General features: G+C 45.6%; 1 protein-coding gene across 7 annotated transcripts in view; it reads left to right on the forward strand.

Moving 5' to 3' along the window:
• Nucleotides 1–21,203, forward strand: part of AK8 (adenylate kinase 8) — a 98,895-nt gene that overhangs the window by 70,147 nt on the left and 7,545 nt on the right. The gene's annotated exons all lie outside the window — the stretch shown is intronic.

The raw sequence follows: 21,203 nt of genomic DNA on the forward strand, positions 1-21,203 counted from the left end.
CTGGTATTCAGAGACATAATGCCTCTGACAGTGGAGGCAGAGCGTAGCCATCATTAGCCGTCTCCTCCATGGTCCAATCCTCTTCTAAATACACCTAGGTTGTTGACCATCACTACTTCTTGTCCTGAATCTTCCCTTCTGCCCTGCCCCCAAATCTCTATGTGCATACCCTCTGTTATCCCCACACTTCTTCCCTGCCCATGACAACCCTCCATAAGCCATGGCCCTCCACAGGCCATGCTCCTCCCCAGCATTGCTCTGTCTCTGAACTGTGACCATGGCTCTCACTTACCTGTGTGGAGAATGGAGATGTGGGGTGGTGCTGGTGGGGTGGAAACCTCTAGATTCTAATTGGCTGGAATGTCAACCATGGTACAGGATGTATGAGCGGCAACTGTTGATCTGTCTGCTTTCACCTGTGGCCCCACCAACCACTGGCATGTGGCCCCTGGGAGCTTGCCCATGAAGGAATGTAGACTGAAAAAGGCACCCAGGCCATTCTCCAAGCTGTCATTCGTGTATAGACCTGTGAAGCCTCAGGAGAATAAGCCTTGCATGTGCAGAAATGGGACATCTAGACCCTTAAATTACAGCAGTCTGGATGTGCCTCTAGTTGTAGGGGGCACCTTTTGCCACAGGTAGGGATTATTGATGTGAATGCAGTGGTGTAATGCTGTGGGGTCAGTGGGGGCAGGGATTTCAAAGGCCTGTTACTATTTCCAGAGCATGATCCCTGCTTCTAGTATCCTAGAGCCACCCCATCAGCATGAAAGGGGATCCTTTTAGCCACTTTAAACTCCAAAACTGAGCATTTAAGAGTACTGAAAATACAAAGCGCTTAAGTTTCCAGAGAATGGAGTGCAAGTTCTGTTATATAGACTAGAACTTCAAGGGAAACAGATCTTAAGCCACTCTGAAAGAAAATAATCTGAGCACACCAAATCATTTGGCTATGTACGTTCGCAGAAAATAGCAGATCTGGCTGAAAAGCAGCACATGGAAACCTGCATTTGTTGTTGCAATGCATCTGCAATTATTGTTGTGCAGTTATAAGATTATTGCATCATCTCAGAAGGTTGTATAATCTTAGAAAGGGGTGTGGCTACGACTCCGACAAAAGGTCCCTGCACTTCTGAATTTGCCACTACACTCCTGCATGAGCGTGGAAATTCCTAACTGAGTATGATGGGAGGGGTGTATGTGTTTTATTAGGGGACGGAGAAACTGATTTGATTCTGAGACTGATGCCTTCCACATACACACGCAAAGCTGTTGACAAGCACTGGGCGAGAGAGAAACAATCGGTGGAAGCACAGCTAGCGGCCTGGTGGAAGCTGGGCTGTAAATCAGTTGCTTCTGGCACAGGTTATAAAACACACTGTCTGCAATGGAGTGTGATTTCAGCGGGGGAGGGGCTGCAGGAAACCTAGCTAGAATTAGTGCTTGGAAATCAATCTGGGAATGGAAGTGGAAAGGTATAAATCACAGCCTGAACCAATTGCATCTCCCCTTCTGCCTCCTCATTTTTAGGTGGGCTCAGGTTGATGAAATTAGATTAAAATAAATTTACATATATATCAAGTTTTATTATTAAAACCCTGTCACATCAGTAAACAAAGTTATTGGCGGAAAGGTCCGTTACTCTGTGCTGGGAACTCCGAGTAGACCTCTCTGGTTGATCAAAAGGCAGAATTATTGTCGGGACATAAACTTGTGAGTCTGTTTCTTAGAAGTAATAAATGGTTTAGTGTTCAACTACGATGTTTTATCTGACTTCCATCTCATAAACCTGGTGCAAATAATACTGAATTATATACCTTTGAGCAGTATCAGTCTCTTGGCTCTCCCGTCTTATGGAAGAGTAGAGGAAAGAAACTCAGTAATTGATGGCAGGGAAGAATGAAAAATCAAGTTATTTGAGAGGGTGGGGAGGAACACCCCCACCCCCCAAACTACAAGGAGCAAATTGGACTATAAAGTTCCTTAATATGTAATAATAAAAAAGAGAGATCTCTTGCAACCTCAAGAACAGCACCCAGAGATCTGCCCTTAAAGCAAAGAAGGAAATAATGTATTTCACACTGCCAACAGAGAAGGTATTAAATTTTGTTTAAATCAGTGTTGGCCCCCAAAGCAAGATGAACAGCGGCAGGCTCACAAAGGACATGCAGGCAACCCACATTTTGCACGGGAGTTACATTCCAGGTCATTGTGCACCTCGGTGGAGCATGCATAAGCCCTCCCTTGCCCCCGTTATGCCCTGTTATGCCCTTGTCACATCCTCCTTCTGGTCCGATAACAGCTCGCGCATATATTGTCACCCGTTTTTGAACATGCGCAAAACAGGAGTTGGCTGTACTGACAGACAATCAGGGAAGTACTTCTTCACACAGCAATGTAATTTTTAAATTATGGAATTCACTGTAATACCTGGTGATGGCCACCTGCCCCAAGGGTTTATAACAACGATTATATAGACACCTAGAGGATCAGTCTATCAAGCATAATAACAAAATGGAGCATCCCTATAAGGAAGTACTATTCCACTGAATGGTACTGGAGGAGGAATATGATTCAATTTGCATTTAGAGGCGGTCTTACAAAATTCTTACTTCCCGAAATGAAACTTGAACCGATACAGAGCTATCCTTCAGGATTCACACTTCTCAAAATTTCCAAAGTTCAGTACTCTGGCCAGGTAATGTGTGCAGCTGCAGATATACTTCTGGAAGTGTGACCTGGTTTTTGGAAGTATGTCTGCAGCTGGAGCTGGCTTCAGTGGACGCTTCGAAGTGGCAGTGGAGACCTTGGTCTGGTTGCTGTGATGGTGGCAGAGAGCCAGCAGAGGGGAGGTGCTGGGTGGGCAGGTGGTGGCATCAGTTTGGGGCAGTCTGAGCCACATTCGTAGGTAGGGGGTGATGGCGGCAGGGCATGCCACGCGGCACACGCATTGTCAGGATGAGGCGCACATCGTTGGAAGGAGGCCTCGTCCATCCCCTCAACATTGCGGGGGCTTCGTCCCCTGCTACAAATATTGAGGGGGCTGATGGCACCTATGCTTGGATAGGAGATGAGTTTGGCTCATATAGAAAAGTGGCACTGCCACTAAAAAGCATGAGAGGGGCCAGTGGAGAATGGCAGTGCAGCCAGTGAGGGACCCTTCCAAGCTCTTGGAGGCACTCAGCAAGTGCCCAAATGGGCTGGCAAAAGGCTCCAGGCCCAATTCCAATAAAATGTAATTTCTCTATACTTCTCTCTTAATATTTCACAGATTGAGCCAATATTAAAAGGCTCTGGTGGGTCTCTCTAATTGGATCACTCCCCTAACCCCCAGGATTTCTGCTTTGTTGGTAATATGTTCCACTTTCCCAAAACCAGATATAGGATGAGTGTTTTAAATTTTAAGAACAAATTTTAAGTGGTGAGGGAAGAGTGGGAATTTGGATGATTCTCCCTACATTTTTTCTTTTGGTCATTATTTAGGCCTTCATCTTCCAGCATCTGATTTTCAGGTTGGATTAGGGATAATAAACAGCCTATTAATGGAGGCCTGAACTAGGAGATGGAGTTTGAACCAGCAGCAAAATTCAATGGCTGAGAGAGGTTAATAACTCTATTACTACCAGCTCTATTCTTTAGCCGTTTGAAGAGCTAGGTATTAGCCCTATCTTACTCCTCTATTAATTGAGCTAATAGAACCCCAGTGACCTTCACATGGTGCCATTATCCGTGAGTTTGCCAGACGTGGGCAGGAATACTTATAGCTGAATATGTATTCTGCGGATGCTCCCGTTTCAGTTGGAAGAAAGATTTTGGTTAAAGATCACCTAACTTCAAATCTTCCGTTCTTTCCTCCTCTTAACATTTACCTGCTGCTTTCCGTGGCCAATCGAAATAATAAAAAAAAAAAAGTGGAGAGATGAAGGTACGTGACTTAATTAAGATCCCAACAAGTTAATGAGGGAAGTTTTTGGAGTCCAGAGTCAAAAGTGCTCGTGTGTATGTGAAAGAGAAAGAGAAAGAGAGTGAGAGAGATTATTTTTGATGGCTGGATTAATCAACACTTGAATAAATTTAAAACACTGGGCTCTTATCCCATGCTGTACGCTTGCTTTGCAAAATGGCACCACACAAAGATCAATGAAGAAAAGAAGATGAGAAATCATTAATTTTATAATTTACTGAGTTTGTAACCTGACCTTCCTCCTCAAGGATTGCAGGGCAGTTAATGGAGATACAATTTTTAAAGATGAAAATGAAATAAATTATAAAACAGATTTAAACATTCTAAAAACAGTTGCAATCAAAAGCATCTAAAAGCAGTTAGAGGTTTTTAAAAAAACATTGTAAAAGCAATTTCAGTTAAAAACATTCTTCCATCCTATGACCTCATGGTTTCCAGGACCAGTATTCTTCAGCCACTCAATCCCTAGCTAAATGGGAATGTTTTCACATTCTTCCTGAAAAGTTACTAATAATGGACACATGCACACCTCATTAGGGAAGGCATTCCATAATCTTCCATTATTATTATTATTATTATTATTATTATTATTATTATTTATCCTGCCTTTCTCTCCAGATGGGATTCAAGGCTGCATCCAATATTTAAAAAACAACCTTATAAAATACAAAGTAATAAAAAGAAACTACCGTAGTTAATAACAATAGTTAAAATACATGCGAATACATTTAGAGCCAGCCATTCAAATCCACTTTGCCCCGACCGTAGCCCAGTGATCAGCATCACCTGCACCTTAGTTTCCAAAGGCTGGTCTCAACAGGTACCGTATTTTTCACTCTATAACACGCACCTGACCATAACACGCACATCGTTTTTAGAGGAGGAAAACAAGGGAAAAAACATTCTGAATGAAACAGTGGATGTATCATTTTTGTGCTTCATGCTGTGGCCACAGACATGTGATCTGATGGTGAATTTGGGGTGACCCAATGCAAAAATCCTGAGAATCCCTGTGGATCCATGCTTTGTAACCACGTTTTTGCACCATTGCAGCCCCAGGCAACAGTGGGTGTGTGATTTTGGGGGGGCAGGCTGTAGCCATGGACATGCTATGTGCTCTGATGGTGAATTTGGGCTGACCCAATGCAAAGATCCTGAGGATCCATGTGGATCCATGTTTTGTAACCACGTTTTTGCACCATTGCAGCCCCAGGCAACAGTGGGTGCGTGATTTTTGGGGGGCAGGCTGTAGCCATGGACATGCTATGTGATCTGATGGTGAATTTGGGGTGACCCAATGCAAAGATCCTGAGGATCCATGTGGATCCATGCTTTTTAACCACATTTTTGCACCATTGCAGCCCCAGGCAACAGTGGGTGCGTGATTTTTGGGGGGCAGGCTGTAGCCATGGACATGCTATGTGATCTGATGGTGAATTTGGGGTGACCCAATGCAAAGATCCTGAGGATCCATGTGGATCCATGCTTTTTAACCACATTTTAAGTGGGGAGGGAAGGAAAAACACAGAAGGGACAAGGAGCAGGAGAGGGGTGTGCAGAGAAGCAGCTGGCTAAGAATGCAGGAGAGGGGTATAACGGGAGGGAGGAAAGGAAGGCAAAAGTTTTCCCTCACCTACCCACCCAAGCCAGCCAGCGCTCGCGCTCTCTCTCTCTCTCTCTCTCTCTCCCTCCTGCATGTTTTCAGCAGCACCGGAGCACAGAGACGACACTCTGCTTTCCCCTCTGGTTGCCTGGAGGGGAGGGGCTTTCCCTGCTGTTTGTTCCGTTTGAGCAAACACAGCAAGGAAACAGAGGCGGGTGGGCAGTAAGACCCTGAGGCAGAATGCAGGAAAGCAGCCGCTTCCTCTTTTCAGATTTCCCTTCTCCGAGAGGAGCGATTTGATTTTTGCCTGATTTTTTTTGCCTCCCCTCGCGCCATTTGGCTCCAGGGACCACACATTTGCTCAATAACACGCACAGACATTTCCCCTTCCTTTTTAGGAGAAAAAATCTGCGTGTTATAGAAGGAAAAATACGGTAGATCTTTGCCTGCCAGCAGAAGGAAAGCAAAGAGGCAGCCAGTCTGACTGACCTCTTTTGGGAGAGAATCCCACAATATGAGAATAGCCACAGAAAGGGCTCCCTCTCTTGTCTACTACTGAAAAATAAAGAAACGAAACAAGAAGAAATGTTTCCTGATTGTAATTTTTCACCAATATCAAAGAAATCTCTCCACTTTACAGTTTTTCTTTTATTTAAGAAAGAGAGGATGTGGGTCTTCATACCCACAAAGGCTTGTTACGTGGCATTTGGGCATGATGTCGACTCCTCAGCTTGCCAGCTCATTCTAGCCCCCATCCAAGCTCCCAGGTGCAGACTCCAAAAAATGACCTTGATCAAAGCGTTTGAGGTTCTATCTACCTGGATCACTCTTATCTCTAGAGTGGTTTATAACAGTCAGACCATCTGTCTGACTGTCATCAACCACCACATAATTATCTTCTGTCGGCAGAGAACTAGCAGAGAGACAGTCATCTGCCATTCCTTCTCCCCAGAAGTCAAAAGATGCCCAGATTTTCAAACTCTCAGGGGAAATGGTGGTTTTCTTGAGGGGGGGGGGAGGGCACAGTGGATCAAATCATCTCCCCAGATCTTCTGCTGGTCTTGCTGGAGTGACAGTGGGAGACTAGATACCCTCCAAAACTGGCTGCCAGGATAATTCTCAGTTGTTGGCTCTTTTTGCTCATCATGCCTGAGAGCTGATGTTTTCTGCCCCCCAAGTCAGTAACAGCATAGGGAGGTTCTGGCAGGAGGTAGAAGAGTCCTCTCCTTGCTCCAACAGGTGTTCCTGCTGCCACTGCTACAGTAATCATCAAGCAAGCCCAGGACAATTCAGTGACTGGGACGTGGACCCTGTGGTTGCCTTGCAATTTACAACTCTGTTTTCATCTTTAGCGATAATGTGAAAGGCTAAGGACTATTTGTAGTGTTCCTCCTGGACAGGCACTGAGTGTTTATGGGGGGGGGCAGGGGGCTTCCCATTGCAGCCCCTTGAGCCCCAAGAAAGCTGCTTCTGAAGGTCAGAGCATTATCCAATATTGCAGTTCAGAAAAGGACAACGAAAATGATCGAGAGGATCAAGTGAACCCCTGTGAAAGTTGCAGTGTTTAGGAGTTTTTAGTTTAGATAAAATGTAAGAGGTGACACAATAGAATTTTATAACCAGCATGGCCTGGTGAAAGTAGGTGGATAACAGTTTTTCTTTCCCTCGTAACACTAGAACTTGTGGATATCCAGTGAAGTTGAATGTTCAGGGCAGATAAAAGGAAGGACTTATTCATGCAGTGCAAACTGTGGAACTCCCTGCTGCAGGAGGCAGTGATGGCCAACAACCTAGATTGCTTTAAAATAGGATTAGACAAGTTCATGGAGGAGGAGGAGGAGGAGGAGGAGGAGGAGGAGAGAAGGGCTATCAAGGACTATTAGCCATGATGGCTCTGCTCTGCTGCTGCAGTTTGAGGCAGCATTGCTTCTGAGTACCTGTTGTTGGGATCCACAGGAGGGGAGAGTGCTCTTGTGCTCCAATCCTGCTTGTGGGTTTCCCATAGGCATCTGGTTGGCTGCTGTGAGAACAGGATGCTAAACTAGAAGGACCAATTGACCTGATCTAGCAGTCTCTTCTTATGTGCTCTGGGCTGCCAGCCAAAATGATCAGCCAGATTGGGTGGTGAGGGCCAGCTGCCCATTGAGGCAGAGGCCTAATGCCCCACTTGTACAACACTTGTACCGGCCTTGCAGGATGTGGAAATTGAAACCTGGAAAGCGTTGGAAATTGGGTAAAGAAATATTAAATATATTATTCCCTGGCACCTTAGATTGAGAGAAACAATATAATGTGATAATAATTTCATATTTTAAATTAACAGCATCCTTTGGGGGTTTAAGACTCAGACTGGGAAGGTCAGGGTCTTTTTCGCACATTGTAGGGCAGCGGCACATTGTAAATGAGAGAGGAAAAAGAAATATATGAGAGGGAAATAAAGCTGTCCTGTTATTTCTAAGCTGTTGACATTTGACTATTTATTTCCACTGTTTGTGCTTGTGCTGGAGGGCGGGGAGGGGAACTGATGAATATTATTATTCTGAGTAAATGTGGAAAGGTCGTTCTTGCTTCTTGAAGGGTTAAAACTTAGTTTAAGGAAGTCTGTTACTAGGTTTGCTATCTGCTTTTTGAGAGCTGTGGGGCAATTAACTTTTGAAGCAGCTACCTCAAAAATGTAAATTACCTTTGAACCTGGCCAGCTCCCAGGAACTTTGGGAATAAAAGCAGAAAGCCAGATTCTGTTGGCTAAGTGGGAACCTTAACTCGGGGAAGTTCTTTTAGAACAGATGGGACTTTGCCTGGATAAGGCAGCTACTCGAGTTGTGAACTGGGTATCCTTTCTCTGGCTGTATGCAAGTGTTGTAAAATTAGGAACATAGGAAGCTGTCTTATGCAGAGTTAGGCCCTTGCGCTGTCAAACTCAATACACTTGCTGACAGCAGGTCAGTTGGGGATTGAAGCTGAGACCTTCTGCATTCAGAACATGTGCTATATCTTTGAGTCTTTAATCTTTAATCTGAAAATAAAATAAGACTTCAGTTCTCATGATTCTGAATAGGAGATGCTTGAGGAGTGAACCTGGGAGCTTCTACCTCCATGGCTGTTCCCTGTATGCTTCAAAGTTTGCAGACTAGCCTTTTTCAAAGAGACAGCGCTGTTACTATGCACAAATTGCACCATAATACATAATCAGCAGTAGGGCAGGCTCTTAACATTGGGTAGGAAGAAGGAGGTGAGCTGTCCCCCCCGCCCACACACACAAAGGCTGCCAAATGCTATTCCTTCTAGGTAGTCAGATAGCCGTTAATTAATAAAACTGTCAGATTAATTGTCCTGGTCTGGACATCCTTATCCATTCTGTAATTCTACCTTGCCAGCATCACTCCCTGCCCCCCCCACTACTCTTTGCCCTATAGCTTCCAGCTCAATTAACTTAATGCTATGCAAATGAAAGGCTCTCCTCATCATTAGCTTCTAGCCTGTGAATGTTAATAGTATAATTGGGTCTTCAGCAAGGTAATTAGACACGATTTCTTCCATTAGTCTTACAAGGCCTAATTATTGTTGATAGGAGAGAGGGGACCAAGTCCCACAGCTGCCAGCAAAGCGGGGGCATCTGGGTTAAAGCAAATATAGACAAAACATTGACAAGGTAAAACAACCGTTGAGATCTATAGTGGGGGTCAGATAGAGGGGGGGGGGAGGGGGGAGAGCAAGACACTGTGCCACAAGCAATATAGTCATCACAGATGTTGCAAGAGCAATAGGACTTGGATACAGGGATCTCTGAAATCCCTAAGAATGAGCCAGGAAAGAGGAACGTTTTACCCACACGTTCTCTCCCTCTCCCCCACTTCTCTCCCCTCCCCATGGAGCTGCCACCTCTGTTCACCCCACTTACCTTCTGACCTTTTTTCCACTCCCTTCCTCCACCCCTTCCCAACCCCTCCTCCCTTTACACCTTACCAACCCCCTCCCTTTACACTTTCCCTACTCCCTCACAATTTGTCCCAACCCCTTTCAAAGGGTGGGGGAGGCATTTCAGAAAGTTTAATGGGGGGACAGTTAAAAGAGGGGTTTGCCAAGCCTCTCTCTGAATCTTCTTCATTCTTTGGTTAAACAGCTTGCTTGGACCACCTGCCACCCATGCTGTTTCCTCACCTGCCTGCCTGTTGTTCATGGCTATGCAAACCGCATAATGACAACAGCCTTACACTTTTATGCATATAGGAAGACACACACACTACACTACACTACACTACACTACACTACACTACACTACACTACACACACACCACCAACAACATTATTTTGCAGTCCAGCTCCAGCAGTGGAGGCTTGCACATTGGAGTGGTGGGGGGCACTGCCCCACTAACCTCAGTCTGCACTCAGTTGGACCCCACTTGCTTGCCTTCTTAAACCAGCCCAGGGGGTGGCACTGCCCAGCAGCTTCCTCCTTCTCCTTAGTCTCAGTGTTGCCCCTTGGAGGACATAGCAGGGAGGAGGAGGGGTGACCAACTACCAGAACCCAACTTTTATATTCCAGTTATAAGGCTATAATAATAATAGTTGGGCTGTAGCCAACCATTTAGCTGGGGCTGATGAGAGTTCTAGTCCAAAACATCTGGAGGGCTCCGTGTTGATGAAGGCTGCATTAACCTCTGTACCAGAAGCAGAAAAAACATAAGATAAGAAGAGTCCTTCTGGATCAGACCAATAGACTGTCAAACAGTATCCTATTCTCACAGTGTCCAACCAGACGCCTGTGGGAAACCCTCAAGCAGCACCTGAGCAGAAGAGCTTTTTCCCCTCCTGGAGTTTTGGGTAGCTGGTTTTCAGAAGCATTCCTGCCTCCAGCTGTGGAGGCAGAGCACAGCCATCAATAGCCTTATCCTCCAAGAAAATCAATTCCAGGCTTGGCTCTCCCTGTATCACATTGTGTTTATGCAACCAGAGCGCCTCACAGCCACCATCTCTGGCTGAGAAATATTCCTTGTCTGCGAACAAATTCTCCTGTAAGGGGTTCTGAAGCTGACTCGTATAAAGGGAGAGAAATGCCACATCAAGCTGAGGTTTGATGGAGCAAGAATTATGTTTTTTAATTCAGAGTTGTGTACAGAGTGCTCATAAAACCTTGATCATGATGGAGGGTTCAATAAACATTGGGGAGCCATAAATATTTCTCTGGGAAATGGCTTTGTGAAACATTTAGTTGTTGAGTAATAAGCAGATCAGAGGAAATCAGATGAGTGGGAGTCTCAGGGTACTAATCTTGATGGGTTATATATATGTTGCTGTAGTGATAGGAGGATTGAGGAAAAGGTTGTTTGTTTTTTAATATATATACAACCAAGGCAATGAGTTGCAGAGCTTTTTCCTAATGCCGCTGTACTGCCTGTGTTTGGACCCATCAAAATGGAGGGATGTTAGCTTTCAGATAACTTTTGCTCTTGATTTTTGATCTGGGCAGTTCAATGACCCATGAAAAATAAAATCTGACCAGACTTGAATTAGGCATTGTTAATGATGTTTTGCAAAATAAAGGCTGCAAACATGCTTTACACTTAAGCACCCCCCACTTCTGGGAACTGTAGTTTGCTAAGAGTGTTGGGAATTGTAGCTCCATGGGAGGTAAACTACACTTCCTGGGATTCTTGATTAGGGAGGGTGTACTTTAAATGTATGGTGTATCTCCACTGAGGGCCTTTTTATCTAGAGATGTAATTAGGCATGTACAATGATGAGGAGCGTGAATTGGCTATCATGCATATGTACATAGCGATGTAAGGAGACAGCATTTACCATCCTATCTTGACTTTGCACCAACCAGTGCTGTTTTTGTTCTGCTGCACTTTAGCCTCCACTTTAACTGATGTTATTTGTCCCCAATACACGCTGTGGTTGTAACTTAACGAGTTACATAATGAACTTCCATGTATTTCAATGGAAAGGAAACGTCAAAAACAATACAGTAAGCAGCATGATTGTCTACCTATCATTTGCAGACTAAAAACAAATAGCCAATACCACTCATACTCACTTGCCTGATTTCTGTTCCTGACCTTGTATGAATGTGCAAATTGTAGGAATTTTCACTCCCATTTCTGTTTCTGATGCAATTCTCAGACATTCCTCCCCCAGCACTGTATTAAAGGCTTCTGGGCATGCAGTCTTGGTGGGGGGTAGAGAGGGGCTGAAATATTCTTGGCATAAGGAACCTCAGGCCTGGGAACTAAATACAGCCCTCTAGGAGTCCCTGCGACTCTCCCCAGGCCACACAGCATGTGAGCAATACCTCTCACTTTCCTGGATGAAAGATGAAGAAGGAGAAGCTTGGATGTTTTCATGCTTGGAATGTAGCTTTCTGTAAAAAGGTAAAATTCACATGAATTGCTCTACTCACTTTTACCCACCACTGGCACGTAACCTGCGAAAGGTTCCCCACAACAGAATGCAGCCCTAGGACTGAAAGAAGTTCCTCACTCCCATTCTAAGGCTCCTATCCCTATGAGGGGCTGATGATGATGACCCAGATCCCTGCCCAAATTGGGATGGAGATCTGCCCCACCCCCAAGTGCTGACCCAGCAAACAGGTTTCAGTCTTCACTCAGCCATATAAAGATTGCAAGACACGTGCCTGGCACCAAAAAAGCTTCTTCTTGGACAGTTTTTCTGGCTTTCTTCCCCAAACCAAGGACAGTTGGCAAACCCCAAGTTCCATCAAAGCCTCCTAGCTTCACATCTTGTACTGCACTAGAGACTGCACCAGGATGACGAGCCTCTTTTTCTCCCGAGTGTCCAAGCCTGCACGATACACAAGCAACTGTTACTAGAAGTGCAACCCTTTGGCACTAGAGGAGCGTCCTGAAAGATGGCGATGGAAAGACAAAAGGGTTTCAGTTCAGAAATGAGACATATTGGATGTGTTTGGGTGGAAATAACACTCCTCACAGTCCATCCTCGGCAAGCAGCCAGTGAGGTTGACTGTGTGGGAGGGTCCGGCGAGAGACAGCGGCTAGAGAGATGCAATAGAACAGATGCTGCCAAACCAGGACAGTAAAGTAGGCTAATGGACCAGTGGGGAAATCAGTATTTTCTCCCCCTCTTGCTCCCTCCTTCTCCTTCTCTCTTCCACTTCTTCACACAACTAAATGACAAAATTTGCACCTGCAAGTGGCCAAAAATTTGGCCACCAATTTAGGCGGCTTCAAAAGGGGATCAGACAAATTCACTATCAGTGGCTGCTAGCTACAATGAGAGCCAGTGTGGTTCAGTGGTTAGAGCATTGGGCTAGAACCTGGGAGACCAGTGTTCAAATCCCCAGCTCAACACACAAGGTGCACAAGGTGATCTTGGGCCAGTTACAGTCTCTTAGGCTAATCTCACAGGGTTGTTTTGAGGAAAAAAGGAGGGGAAGAACTGTGTACTCCACCTTGAGTTCCTTGGGGAAAGGTGGGATATCAATGTTAATTACACACCCCATTTTCATTGTGTTTCTTTTGCATTTAAATGAATAGGGTGAGATAAAGTAATAGCAGTGAAGTTTACACAATTAATTGCATAAATTATGTAATCTCACCAGAGCAGACAGACAGTTGATGTGGCTTTCTGCATCAGAATGGAAACAGGGCTGCAGGTGACGAATACAAGGAAGAATAGAAACCAATGCTTTCTTATACCCCTCGATACCATCCAGTGGAAAACCCAGTGGGTACCATCTCCTGCACACACACACACATCCACCGAAGTGAATGAGACCTGTTCAGCAGCACTACAATTCTTTTGAAAGAAGCCCCTGGTCATTTCAGTGATGTTCGTTCCAGCCGTCTGGTGGTGCCCCCTGATAATTCTGTAAATTATTTAAGTGCCATTTGGATTTTCTGACTTGGTCGCCAAAATGACTTGCTTCCTCCCCATCTTGATTGTGTCTTGGGAACCATGAAGCTGAGAGCAGAGAAATGCAGCTAGCTGGAATCAAAGGAGCTGGAAGTTTGACCTTTCAAGATGAAAAATTCATCTCAAAAGGGGGGGATAAACCTCTAGTAACCTCTTGGAGGGTCTCTTGATAATGCCCCTGTTCAATGGGCAAAGAGAGACAACTTGGTCCAGTTTTGTCATTTGAATGCCGAATGAGCTCATTTGAAAACACGGCCATTCAGAAATGTTTGAGCTGTATACATGCCATACATGTAAAGTACATTTAAAAGCACACTACTTCTCCCAAGGAATCATGGGAACTGTAGTTTACCCCACGCATAGAGCTACAGTTCCCAGTACTCTTAACAGACTACAGATCCCAGGATTCTTTGGAGGAAGTCACATGCTGCAGATGCTTGGTATGTCCACAGTCCAGAAGGAAATGGAAATATTACAAGCAAATAGGAGATATTTTATATGAAAGGTCTTTGAAGAACTACAGAGATAATACATGTGCATGGTTTTCAGCATTTGCAGAGAGTTTCGAGTATTTACGAAGAGTGCAAACTCTCTAGAACAGTGTCTTATTTATTTATTTGTTCTCTTGCAATGTTATATATCTTTTTTTGGGTCTCCTTGGATAAATGCACACATGCACGCATGCTTGCAGCTGTTTAAATTGCCGCTGTCAGGGGCTCTCACATGCTCTCAGTTATGTCATCACAAAGTCGAATCCAATTGATAGCAGGAAGCTTTAACTGATGTCCAGTGACATATTCATGCCACATGTTAGGTCGCATCCTGCACCCTGATGGGATGGGATGGTTCATTTGATATACGAAGAGGGGTGGGATTAGGGATATGTATTTTATTTTACTTAATGAAATGTATATACCATTTGATTGTAAAAAAACCCAAACCTGGGTAGACTTGTCTAAACATAAATGTTTTTAGCAGGTGCTAAAAAAGGTACAGCAGGGACACAATAGGCAGGAGTTCCAAAGTGTAGGCTCTGTCACACTAAAATATTGATTTCTTACAAATGTGGAATGGGGGGAGATGCCCAGAAATGATCATGTCAGCCTCCTGTTTCATTGTGCTGTTCTATATTGCAGCGTTCCAAAGGGAGACTAAGATTGTCAGCAGTCAGGACATTTGGGTTAGGGTATTGTTTAGCTGGTTTCGATTTTGTAATTATTGCCCCAGTTGTCTAAATTGTTTTAAATTGTTTTTAACTGTTTCTATCTTGTATGTTTTTAAATTATTATTTTTTTGTGGGATGTGCATGGGAAGAGAGGAGCTGGGGAGAGCAGCTCCTCCGTCCCAGTCACTGTGGTTCAGAGTAGGGGGAGGTATAATATGGGGCGGGGGGTTGAGCAGGCTGGGTAAGGGGCACACAGCACAGGCAGCCAATGACTTTGCCATGTTCTACCCCCTCCTCCAATCTGGGGAATTGGGTTTATCTTATCAGCCAGCACTTGGCTCTGTGGCTGCTGTTGTTGAATGCCAGGTGGGCTTGGAGTAAGACCTCCCTCATCCATGATCTGATTGTGGATGGGGAGGCCAATCTGTTCTGCATCACTGAGGCCTGGGTGGGTGAGCAGGGTGGAGCCAGCTGTGCCCACCACCTGGCACTCAGTACAGCAGCAGAGCAGATTTGAAGGGTGGGAAGGGGGACTTGCTGATTCCATCTCTCTTTCCAGGATCTCTGCCCAGTTAGAGGGAACTAGAGTGTATGTTCCTGGTATTGGGAAACATGGACAGATTAGGGATTCTGCTGCTTTACCACCTGCCTTGCTGCTCAGCTGTCTCCCTGTCTGAGCTGACAGAGCTGGTCTCAGAGGTGGTGTTGAGGCCTCCCAGACTGTTGGTTCTGGGTGATCTTCAACATCCATACTGAGGTGACTGGCTCTAGGGTGCCTCAGGACTTCATGGCTGCCAAGATAAGCATGGGACTATCCCAACATGTCAGTGGCCCAACACTGTGGCAGGCCACACTCTGGACCTTGTTTTCTCAGCTTGTCATGGTCAGATCACTTCCTGTTGACATTTAGGCTTTCAGCACCTTTCCCTCTCTGCAGAAGGGATGGCCCGTCCTTGGAGGCTGATGGATCCAATGGATTTCCAGATCGCTTTGGGAGATTTTCTGGCTGATATGACTGACACTCCTGTCAAAGCCCTGGCTGACCTCTGGAACATCTGAATGGATCATCCAAATGGATCAGACTGTTGACACAATCGCCCCTAACCTCCCTCTCCCACCTTGTGGAGCCTGCTTAGCTCCCTGGTATCCTCCAGAGCTTAGGGTGAGGAAACAAAATGGGAGATGGCTCGAATGCGAATGGAGGAAAGATCTGATCAAATGCAAGTGAACACTGGTGAGGGCTCATCATCGAGCCTACCTAGTGGCAATGAAGGCAGTAAAAGAGGCATACTTTGCTGCCTCCATTGCATCCTCAATATGTTATCTGGTGGCCCAGCTTCCCCCTATCTGGACAGGAGTAGCCTAACTAGTGTTGCCTATGCTCTGGTAACTTATAGGTCTGACTGCAGTGGTTGATTAGTTTCCATCCCCAATTCAAAGTGCTGGTTTTGACCTATAAAGCCTTAAATGGTTCAGGACCACAAGAACCACCTCTCCCCACATGAACCAACTTGGGCCCTGTGTTCATCATCTGAAGCCCTTCTTGGTGTGCTTCCTCCAAGAGAAATCCAGAGAGTGGCAACACGAGAACGGGCCTTTTCTGCAGCGGTTTCCCATTTGTGGATTGCTCTCCCCAGGGAGAATCAGATGGAGCCTTCATAATATACCTTTAGGTGTCAGGTGCAAACATTCCTTTTCAACCAGGCCTTTGGCTGACTAACATCCTATACCCCTTTGTACAGGGGCAAAGACTATATCAAGAGTGTGCCGTGCCTGATGTGCTGAACCATTTGAGAGAGACCCCTGGTTGTCATTGAGGGCATGAAGTCCTGAGCTTACCCTGTGGTAGCCTCCACATGGATATTGAAGTCACCCGGGACTATCATCCTGGGGTCCTCCAACAATACCCTAGAGGCCACTTTGGCCAGGGATTCTCAGGGATGCTTCTGGGCAACAGGATGGTCAGTAAACCAGCAGCATCCCCAATCTCTCTCTATGGCTTGGCTTCCAAGTGCAGATCCTCCAACCCTGTCCCAAGATCAAGAGGCTTTCTGGTCAAGGGGATAGTGCTTTGATGGACAATAGCACACCTCCCTCCAAGTCCCCCCCCCCCCAATTCTAGCCTAGCCTAGTGCTGTACTGAGTACCCAGGTGGACACAGCTGCATAAAGCAAGACAACCCAGCTCACTTATCTAAGTCACACTAATGCAGACTAAATCAGCCTGTTCATCCATGGTCAAGTTATGGATGAGCATGGTCTTATTATGGATTGATCTGGCATTTAGCAACAGCAGCACCAAACCAGATTGCTTAGTGGATATGCTAACAGTACCTTCTAGAAGAGTGAGAAGGCTAGAACAAGGAGCAGAGACTAAACATCTAGGTCTGCATCCCAGATGGAACTCAGACCCTCCAACTCTACCTCCCCCCCCCCACTGAAATTGGAGTATCACTAAATAGCACGTCAGGAGAAAATGGTGGTACTTTCCAGTGTCATCAAAAGAAGGACTCTTTGCACAAACTATTGCCCCTGCCCCTAGAGAAATTCCTACCCCACAGAAATATCAAGTAGTTTTTGCTTTAAATTCAAACCAGCAGACATTGGGGCCAGCTCTATTAGAGGAGAGCAAAATCCAGAAGTTATAGAAGAAATGCATAGGTTTCTTCCGAGAGCATAAACTCCTGATGCATCTTGTCATTGCCTCTCAGGAGAGCAGTACTAAAATTCCACTCATCATTTTATCATTCAGCTCAAATCTTCTTGGCTGTTTTTCACACCACAACATTTTGTGTGAAAAGCGACATTCTTTTCATTCTCGTTAAGAATCAGTTTTCTCTTAAGCTTCTAGGGGCTGTGGCTGGTCAGCTTGAGCCAAGATGGCAGACTCGTTTTGCCAAGTGCCCTGTCAGTACAAAGAGAGGCAAGTGAGAAACATGCCTCCTAAACCAGCCAATATAGCAATTTCTTTGCCAGTCTACTGCATGTCCACTTTGCAGAGCTATTAGCTCAAGCATTGGCGCAAGACATCAGACATGAAAAGATAAGAAGGGCCTGCTGGATCAGGCCACCTACTCCAGTAGCCTGTTCTCCAAGCAGGACCGGAGGCAGTGTATAGCTAGAATGAGCAGTAGCCATCAACAGCCTTACCCTCTTCCTAGTCTCAGTCTTAAACCCCCAAAGAATGCTGTTAATTTAAAATATGAAATTATTATCACATTGTATTGTTTCTCCCAATCTAAGATGCCAGGGGATAATCTATTTAATATTTATTTACCCAGTTTCCAACGCTTTCCAGGTTTCAAGGCCAGTACAATTATTATTGTACAAGTGGGGCATTAGGCCTCCGCCTCAATGGGCAGCTGGCCCTCACCACCCAATCTGGCTGATCATTTTGGCTGGGAGCCCAGAGCACATAAGAACTTAAGAAGAGCCTGCTGGTTCAGGCCAGTGGACCATCTAGTCCAGTATCCTGTTCTCACAGTGGTCAAGCAGATACCTGTGGGAAATCCACAAGCAGGATTCAAGCACAAGAATAGTCTCCCCTTCTGTTGTTTGCAACAACAGTAATTCAGAAGAAATGCTGCCCCCAACTGCAGTGGCAGAGCCCAGCCATCATGACTAATAGCCCCTGATAGCCCTCTCCTCCTCCATGTATTTGGCCAATCCTTTTTCAAACCCATCTAAGTTGGTGGCCATCGGTGTAAGCCACAGAAGGCTGTGCTTCTGGAGTGATTTGAATCCCCAGTTTTTCATACCTTTCCCCGTGCCCCACACCACCCCAATCTCTGTTATTAAAAAAAAGGGGGGTGGAGGAAATGGGAGCATTTAGCAAACACAGTAATAAATTTGGAGAGAGAGCCTTGCAAACAAGCATCTAGAAAAGGCCACAACGGAAAGGATGGCTGTGTGTGTACGCCACACTTTTTTAATCACGTAATTGCTGAGTGACATTCAATTCGGTGGCCTTAAGTTTCTCTCTCCCCCCCCCAAGCATCGGGCACCTGCTCCTCTCTACCTGGTGCACCCCCACATCCTCCACTTTGGCCTTTGAAGCGGGGGAGTGCCTTAACTACACCGAAATTTGGCCGGGCTTCTGCATCTTACAGTAGAGACACGCATGCAAACAATTGAAGTCTTTGAGAACAATGAAATATGCATGGCTATCTGTGACAGCCCTATAAAGCAGAGCAATTAGCCGCGTAATCCGAGAGAGCTGAGGCGGGTGGGCGGCCCGCGGTTCCCTATTAGTTAAATGCTTTTTGTATTTGCGCTTCCCATCAAATCAACTAACACTTCCTTTAATTGGTTCATGAATTATACAGCTCCTCCTGCATTATAATTTAATCACCAGTAAACATTCCTGGGGCCCCACTGTAAAATGGATCGCACTCATTAATTCGTTAATTTCAGCAGATGGAAGGGGAGAGCGCCGGATGTACGGTGTGGCAAAATACCGACCGCCTCCGGCAATGGAAGAAGGGGGGGCCGTTTAGGGTCTTTTTTCCCCTTTTTTTTAAAGGGCTGTCAGAAACTCAATCTGTGAGCTGTCAGCAGCCTGGACCCTTTCTCCCCCTGGCACCACTCCCCACTTTTGCTTCTGCCATCCCTCCCTTCTTCACCCCACCCACTGGCTGGAAGTGACTGACGGATTCATACGGAGCCTTGTCAACCCGTCTTTAAACATCAAGCCGGCGGGTAAACCGAACCCAATGTAAATTATTTCTTGTCTTAACAGGCGCCCGTCTCCCCCCCCCCCCCCCGTTTCTCTGTCCCCATGAATATTTCATGGTGGGCAGCATAAATATTAATTCTAATAGCTCTGCACGGTGGTTATTATTTCTGTCTTATGACAAATATTCATAAAATATTCAGCACCCTTTTTTGGAACACTTACACACTTGATTGTGAAATTTCCTTTTCTCTGGCTTCCTGGGGACGCGCTGAACATATTGGGGTTCTCTTGATGGACTGCTTTCCTCCCCACTCTTTCCCTCCCTCCTGCCTCTTAATTAATACTATGAAATATAAATATTTAATCCGATTTATTTTGCGTTTTCCCCAGAAGCGAACCCTATTAGGCTGGAGAGGTTCTGTTTGACAGTATTTAAATGGGGGAAATTTATTCCCTATTAGGAAATTGGTTACTCTTGACACGTGTGTAAAGTGACACATCATCGGCTCTTTTCCTCTCCCCCCCTCTCCCTCTTTTGCATTTGCAATGTGTTTCCTTTTCTTCTTCAAAAAATTAAGACTATTCAAGGGCATAGATCTTGCCCCTGGAAAAGTTTCTGCCACTATCGTTTGGCCAAAGGGATTAACTTTGCTTTGTGGACACAGACAGTGTTAAAACACGCTATTTCTTTATACTAATACTTGGCAATTTAAATAGCATTTTTCAGGTATTTAAAGCAGGGAGGGGGGGTGTTGCTATCTGAATGCTGCTGAACTACAACTCACATCAGCTCTCACTAAGCGTGGCTGATGGCCCAGGAAAGTGATGGGCCAAAGCAGTGGCTTACCAAGGCCAGTGGATGAGGTTGTGGCCGAGATGACACCTGAACCTGGGACTTCTCAGCTTGCATTTCAGCTGTGCCAATTATCATCTTATTTTGATGTTAATGTAGAAAATTGGCACATGTGATGTAGCCAAAACAAACATCTGCGTTCTGATGCTGTTCGGTTGTCTTGACCTGCTTTTCCCTCACCTTATGGCTGTAGCAATGAGAGGTTGTCTACTGGCCCTTGTGTGATGTCATCATATTTGTCCTTGACCAAACGTAAGCACTCAGGCCTCTTCAGACAGCATGGTAGGCTTGGAAGGCGTCTGTTGGGGCTGCCAACCGAGAGCCAGGCAGGTAGGGAAGCAAGCAAGCAAGCTGACAATTCAGTAGCAGCCCCAACTGCAGGGTAGAAAGTCTGTTGGGCAGCCCAAGGAGAACATAAGAAGCTGCCATAGTAAGCCAGAGTTTTGGTCCTTCTATCTCAGTGCTGTCTACACTTACTGGAAGCAGCTCTCCAGGGTTTTAGGCATGGAGTCTCCCAGCCCTACCTGGAGATATTGAGATGAGGTACATCCCTTCCCTGTATGTGTTCAGGATCATTTGCAGCATCACAAAAGTTATTTCCTGGCATTGTATGGGATCCAGATTATGCCTGTGGTTCCAACAGCAAAAGGCTCTGTCTTCTCTGCTCCCTTCCAAACCACAGAAGCCCCCTCCTTGCCAAGACGAGCTGCGATTAAGCTCACAATTAGGGGAAATGGGGCCAGCTCCGTTGTCCACCGAAGGAGCTCCCTGCTGCTGCCATCTTTATTCTTGATCTGTGAAGTGCCATTGGAGCAAACTCTGGGGGGAATCTGACAATGATGGAATAATAAACGAGAGGAAGGAGGAGGCAGAGAATAAAAATGAGAGAGGTGGTGTGTGTGTGTGTGTGTGTGTGTGTGTTTGCATGAAGGGATGTGATGTCATTTCAGGAGCAATTGCTGATACCACCAGTTCCTAGCCTCTTTCTTTTTTAAAAAGTGGGGCATTATGAGCAATTTCTCTAAAGAAACTTTATGGACATCTTGAA

This window comes from Podarcis raffonei, chromosome Z (genome assembly GCF_027172205.1).
Source record: "Podarcis raffonei isolate rPodRaf1 chromosome Z, rPodRaf1.pri, whole genome shotgun sequence".
Lineage (NCBI taxonomy): Eukaryota > Metazoa > Chordata > Lepidosauria > Squamata > Lacertidae > Podarcis > Podarcis raffonei.